Raw genomic sequence first — 7381 nt, forward strand, 5'->3', positions numbered from 1 at the left:
AAAAAAGAAAGAAAAGAAAAAGAAAACAGCTGGATGCAGTGGCTCATGCCTGTAATCCCAGCACTTTGGGTGGCCAAGGCAGGTGGAATTGCTTGAGCTCAGGAATTCAAGATCATCCAGGGCAACATGGCAAAAACCCATCTCTATAAAAAATACAAAAATACAAAAATCATTAGGGTGGCACCTGCAGTCCTAGCTACTTGGGAGGTTGAGATGGGAGGATCACTTGAGCCCAGGAGGCAGAGGTTGCAATGGTCCAGGATCGTGCCACGGCAATCCAGCCTGGGTAATAGAGCAAGATCGTTTAAAAAAAAATAAAGGGAAATCAACTATCGAAAAACAAAAACAAACAAAAAATAGAGGAGGCTAGGCACGGTGGCTCAGGCCTGTAATCCCAGCACTCTGGAAGGCTGAGGCGGGTGGATCACCTGAGGTCAGGAGTTTGAGACCAGCCTGACTAACATGGAGAAACCCCGCCTCTACTAAAAATACAAAATTAGTCGGGCATGGTGGTGCATGCCTATAATCCCAGCTACTCGGGAGGCTGAGGCAGGAGAGTTGCTTGAACCTCGGAGGTGGAGGTTGTGGTGAGCCAAGATGGCACCATTGCACTCCAGCCTGGTAACAAGAGCAAAACTCTGCCTCAAAAAAAAAAAAAAAGATACATATAGATAGATAGATAGATAGATAGATAGATAGATAGATAGAGGAAACTTAAATGCATATTACTAAGCGAAAGAAGCCAACAATCTAAAAAGGCTACATACTATTTGATTTCAATTATACAACATCCTGGAAAAGGCAAAACTATGGAGATAATAAAAAAGATTGACAGTTGCCAAGGGTTTGTGGGGAGGGAATAATAAATAGGCAGAGTACAGAAGATTTATAGGGCGGTGAAATTATTCTGTATGATACTAAAATGGTGGCTACATGTCATACATTTTTTAAATTCTATAGAACATAAAACATTGAGTGAACCTTAATGTAAACTATGGCTGATGATGCGTAAATGTATGTTCATTGATTGTAACAAATGTGCCATTCTGGTGCGGAATGTTGATAGTGGGGGAGGCTGTGTATGTTGGGGCGTGGAAGGGGTACAAGGGAACCCTCTGTACTTTTTGCTCAATTTTGTTGTGAATATAAAACTGTTCTGGCCGGGCGCGGTGGCTCACGCCTGTAATCCCAGCACTTTGGGAGGCTGATACAGGTGGATCACAAGGTCAGGAGTTCAAGACCAGCCTGGCCAATATGGTGAAATCCCATCTTTACTAAAAATACAAAAAAAAAATTAGCTGGGCGTGGTGGCGGGCGCCTGTAATCCCAGCTACTCAAGGAGGCTGAAGCAGGAGAATTGCTTGAACCTGGGAGGCGGAAGTTGTGGTGAGCCGAGATTGCGCTACTGCACTCCAGCCTGGGTGACAGGGATACCCCATTTCAAAAATAAAATAAAATAAAAAATAAATAAAAGAATAAAACTGCTCTAAAATATAAAGTCTGTTAAAAAGCAAAACACAATATAAGAAGGCCAATGGAGCCACTATAAAGGAAGCAAAACATCCAGATCAAGGGACAACCTCATTAAATTTTAAAACAATGAGGACAAAGAAAAAAATCCTAAAATCTTCCAGAGAATTAAAAAACAAAAGCATCAAGAATCAGAATAGGGCTGGGCACAGTGGCTCATGCCTGTGATCCCAGCACTTTGGGAGGCCGAGGTGGGTGGCTCACTTGAGGTCAGGAGGCCAACCCTCCTGGTCAGCCTGGCCAACCCAGGAGGCGGAGGTTTCAGTGAGCCGAGATCATGCCATTGCACTCTAGACTGGGTGACAAGAGTGAAACTCTGTCTCAAAAAAAATCAGAATAGCACTGGACTTCTCAACAGTAACCTTGGATGGTAGAAGACAATGGAGCAATGCCCTCAAAAATCTGAGGGAGAATTACTTCTAAATTAACATTTTATACCCAGCCAAAGCAACAGTCAAGTGGAAGAAGAGGAAAGTAAAGATGTTTTCGATCATACAAGTTTCACAGAAAAGAGACAAAGAAAATCACCAGGCAGATGATGATTAGAGTTCACTAGGCATAATGGAAATTAGTCCAAATGGAAGTAGGAGGATAGCAGGCTTAAAGAGGGATGTCTTCAAGGAAAAGGTGAAATTGATAGATAAATCAACGTGTGTGAATTTATCAGGAAAGAAATAATATAATGTAGGTATACAGAAAATTAAGCAAATAAGCAAGGCAATAATTAACTAGAAGAAAGGCAAAGAATTATGAAAAATGCAATCATAATACACCATAAATTAGATGTGAATAATTAACACAGTTTAAATACTGTATATTGTGAACCAAAAATTATGTGCAGGGCGTATATTAATCCAGGTCCTTTAAGAAGCATATGCCAAGAAGGAATTAGATGTAAGAGAACATGAAGACGAAGCTGAGGGAGGCTTGGAGAGCCATCAGACCTCCGTGCATGTCTATGTGAGTGAAGGAGAGAAGTTTCATAGTCTGTAATCAAAATCTAAAGGTCAGCAAGCACATTGCAAAATCCTTGAACCAAAGCTGTTGGCCAGAGGAGCCCTGTCTTCCAGGAATGAGCCTTCCTTAGTATGTCTGTTATACTCAGTTGTTAGTTAGGAGCAGCCTGTAGGAAGAATGGCCCCAGTGTGCATGGCAGCAGTGGATTTCAGAGCCCACAGTAGACTGTCAATTACGTTCCCTGCTGTTGGAGAAATGAGAGGCACATTGTCAGGGCTACTCTAGGATGGATCTAAAGACCACTATTTTTATTTAAGTCCCATAAAGCTATTTGACCTTAAAAATTAGATAAATGTATAGTTTTAATAAAAATAAAATATTAATGGGCACCGTGACACATGCCTGCAGTCCCAGCTACCCAGAGGCTGAAATCAGTAAGATCACTTGAGCCCAGGAGTTCAAGGGTGTAGAGAGCAATGATCGTGGCTGTGAATAGCTACTGCATTCCATCCTGGGCAATATAGAAAGACCCTATCCCTTAAAATAAATGAAATAGTTCCAATCTTCCAGGTTGGTTAAAAAAAATAATAAATGAAATGTTAAAATATCAAAAGGAATTTAAAACTGCTATTTGTGAGTCATTTAGGGTGCTTTACAGCATGTCTAAATTTGATTTCTTAGCCACACAGAGATGTTTCAGATTTTCAAAATTTTTCATACTTCTATCATGTATTACAATAGATGCTGTAGAAGGATTTATGTAGAAGAATAACATACTTCTATTAAAATAAAAGAGCCATATTCTGTCAAGGGGGCAAAAAAACAACAAAAAAATAGATATACTCATGAGGTATACAATGTGAATATATACACCATATGTTTTTGAAAATCCCTTAAAAGTGTAAGTCAGAATGGTGTGAACCCGGGAGGTGGAGCTTGCAGTGAGCCGAGATTGCGCCACTGCACTCCAGGCTGGGCGACAGAGTGAGATTCCGTCTCAAAAAAAAAAAAAAAAAGTATAAGTTTTTGGTGGTTTATATTTGATACTAGAGAAGGGAATATCTTCCTAGCTTCCTCTTTTAATACAATTAAAAATAATACAAATTCTTTACTTGTATATTCACACACACATGAATACACACAAACACATGGAAATTCACAGATTATGAAGTCAGAGACCCAAGTTAAAATTATGTTCTGTCACATATCTAGTTCCTGACATGCCACAAGTTAATTCATATTCTGAGGCTCAGCATCTTTATCTGTAAAATGGAGATATGTCAGTGGATTATGTTAAGTAAAATGAGATAATCAGATAAAATCTAGAACTGTACAAGGAACATAGGCTTTACTAAATCTTGATAAATATAATAAATAATCATTAGAATTATAAATATTAACTATTAGGATTCTATTCATCCAGCATCTCACTCTGATGTTTTATTCCATTTAAGTTATGAAGTTTAAAATAAATGTCTTAGTGAAATACCTATATTTGTCTTTTAATTATAAAAAACATAAGTTCTTTTAATTAACATTTTAAATCTTTTGGAGTGCTTCAATTTAAAAATCTGGTCATTAGTTTTTAATAGAGGGCAACTGAATAATAAATACTGATATCCATTCCGAAACTGGAATATGAATTCTCATATTTATAAATATGAATAGTCTGTAAATTTATGTGTTTATTTCTTTGTGTTTCTATCTTTCACAAACGCCAATCCTTCGTCACTATGAATGTATTTCTTCCTGTCCCAATTGCCCGTTTAATGCAAAATGTGCAAAACTCCTATTTATTTAGAGTGCAAGCAATTGAGAAAATCAAATAACTGAAAATCTCCTACTCTTCATATTTGCAAGCAATCCACCTGCCTTGGCCTCTCAGGGTGCTGGGATTATAGGCATGAGCTACCATGCCTGGATAATAAATTATTTTAAAATACAATTTGTTTTAATTATTTTTGTCAACCTCACATACTTCAAAAAAACACATATACCTTATATACAGACTTTATTATTTATTATTAGTATTATTATTATTTTGGAGACGGAGTACAGTGGCATGATCTTGGCTCACTGCAACCCCTGCCTCCCAGGTTCAAGCGATTCTCCTGCCTCAACCTGCCAAGTAGCTGGGACTACAGGCACGTGCCACCACACCTGGCTAATTTTTTGTATTTTAGTAGAGACAGGATTTCACCATGTTACTCAGGCTGGTCTGGAACTCCTGAGCTCAGGCAATCTGCCTGCCGCAGCCTCCCAAAGTGCTAGGATTACAGGCATGAGCCACTGCGCCCGGTGCACACAGACTTTAAAACTATGTTTTGCATAGACGAATTACACAGTGAGGCTACATCTGCAACTGGCCTTGTCTGCAGCAGTATATATATATATTTTATATATACATAAGCAGTATATATATATATATAAGCAGTATATATATATATATAAGCAGTATATATATATATAAGCAGTATATATATATCTTATATATATATCTTGAGCTACCGTGATGATTAAATATGAATTCTGAGAACTTCAACACTGGTATCTAGGAGCAATATATTTTAGGAATAGTGGAGCAAAGATTTTTACCTTTTCAAATTTAGTCTTTAAAAGATAAGATGTACCATGTATATTCGTGGAAATATTTTGTGTACTTAAAATACCTTTAAATAAACATGGCTACATAGAAAATAATGTGGATGGATTTGATCATCTTGTTGAAAATAGAAAGCAGAGGAAAAAATATAAAGGATAAAGGACTTTTAAAAATAATTTACTGAAATGCCAACTGCCTCTCTTCATAAAGGAAACAAGCGATTGGAAAGAAATATAAGCCAAATGAACATGTCAACTTTTTCAATTAAAACTAAATTATTAAGGTGATAAATCATATTGGTGCATATAAAAAACAACATTAATAACATTTACTTAGAATTTTGCAGTTTATTAAATTTTTTCCAATCAATTATCTTATTTCTCAGAACAATTCCCTGCAGGAAGCATTATAATCCACATATGCCAGAAGAGAAATTTGAGACTCAGAAGAGGTACTCCCCATTTTCATCATTTAATATTTCTGCCAAATCTCACCAAAGACAGTGTTCTCTTTCTTTAGCAGTAAGGGCTGTTTTCTGATTTGTAGCATTGGGTTTTTTTGTTTTTGTTTTTAAGTTTTTTTAGACAGGAGGCTGAGGTGGAGGGTTTGTACACACACACACACACACACACACACACACACACACACACACACACACAAACTACTCGGGCATGGTGGCACCAGCACCTAGGGAGGCTGAGGCAGGAGGAACACCTGAGCCCGAGAGGTCAAGGCTGTAGTGAGCTGTGATGGCACCACTGCACTTCAGCTTGGGCAACAGAGTGAGACCCTGTCTCTAAAATAAATAAACAAATAAAAGTGTGTATGTGTGTGTTTTTTAAAGAAAATAACAGTCATGAATAAGTAGCGAGGGATACTATTTCCTACACCAATTACACAGCAAGCTATGCTGGCTTATGCTGCCTTGTTAGGACTAAAAACACCCTAACAAAACTCTGCACTATCCTGAGGTCCAGAAATAGATATCAGTTGATCCTGGCTCCCTCAGGAATTTAGGCTGGCATTTAGGGAGTGGGAGTGTGTGTACTCTGGCATTACGGGTCACTCTGGTAGTCCTATTGATGTTTGTTGGGAGAACATTAGTTTCCAAGAAGTATAAGACAAGAAAGCAGGCTAGAGGTCCTAAAATGCAAGGAAAAACACAACAGAGGGTTTCATATAGGATTTCAAACTTCAGTCTACGATTCCCACTAACCGCCATAGAATGATTTCTAAAATTTTTCTCTTTTGCTAATGTGAGAATTCCTTGTATTTGGAGGTTATATGTTTCAGTCACTACACAGCTCTCCACTTGTTGTGCAAGTCAAATAGTTCTGTTTTTAGAAACATGTAAACCACTGTAGTTTCTGACTAAATTAGATTAAGATATGTGACTGGGGAATGTGAGATGGAGTACTTCCAGTTCATGAATCTGGATAGCTTGTATTAAAGGAGATTTGGAAAAAGAAGTAAAGTTTGAGTATCCCTTCTCCGAAGTGCTTGGTCCAAGAAATGTTTCAGATTTTGTATTTTGTATTTTTTTCAGATTTTGTAATATACACATACACATAATGAGATATCTTGGGCATGCAACCCAAATCTAAGCATGAAATTCATTTATGTTTCATATACACATTATATACATAGAATGAAGATAATTTAATACAATATTTTATTTTTATTTTTTTGAAATGAAGTCTCACTCTATCACCTAGGCTGGAGTGCAGTGGTGCCATCTCGGCTCACTGCAACCTCCGCCTCCTGGGCTCAAGCAATTCTCCTGCCTCAGCCTCCCAAGTATGTGGGACTACAGACACACACCACCACGCCCAGCTGATTTTTTGTATTTTTAGTAGAGACAGGGTTTCTCCATGTTGGCCAGGCTGGTCTTAAACTCCTGACCTCAGGTGATCTGCCTGCCTTGGCATCCCAAAGTGCTGGGATTATAGGCAAGAGCCACTGCGCCTGGCCCAATACGATATTTTAAATAATTTTGTTCATGAAACAAAGTTGGGTACACTGAACCATCAGAAAGCAAAGGTGCCCCTATTGCAGCCACCCATGTGGATGGTCTGTAGTGGTTTGGCATCACCATCATTCCTGACTCTGAATTCATATGCTACTGATAAACAATCATTTTCTTACACTTATTCACACATGAGTACCTAATAGTAAAAAAAAAAAAAAAAAGACATATCATTAATACAGAAAATGATATGACGTATCACTAATGGCGAAAAAATAATGTGTGCAGGGTAACAAAACAGCACAGCAGCACCACCAGAATACTTG

The sequence above is a fragment of the Hylobates moloch genome, unplaced genomic scaffold (assembly GCF_009828535.3).
Source record: "Hylobates moloch isolate HMO894 unplaced genomic scaffold, HMol_V3 SCAFFOLD_5, whole genome shotgun sequence".
Taxonomy (NCBI): Eukaryota; Metazoa; Chordata; class Mammalia; order Primates; family Hylobatidae; genus Hylobates; species Hylobates moloch.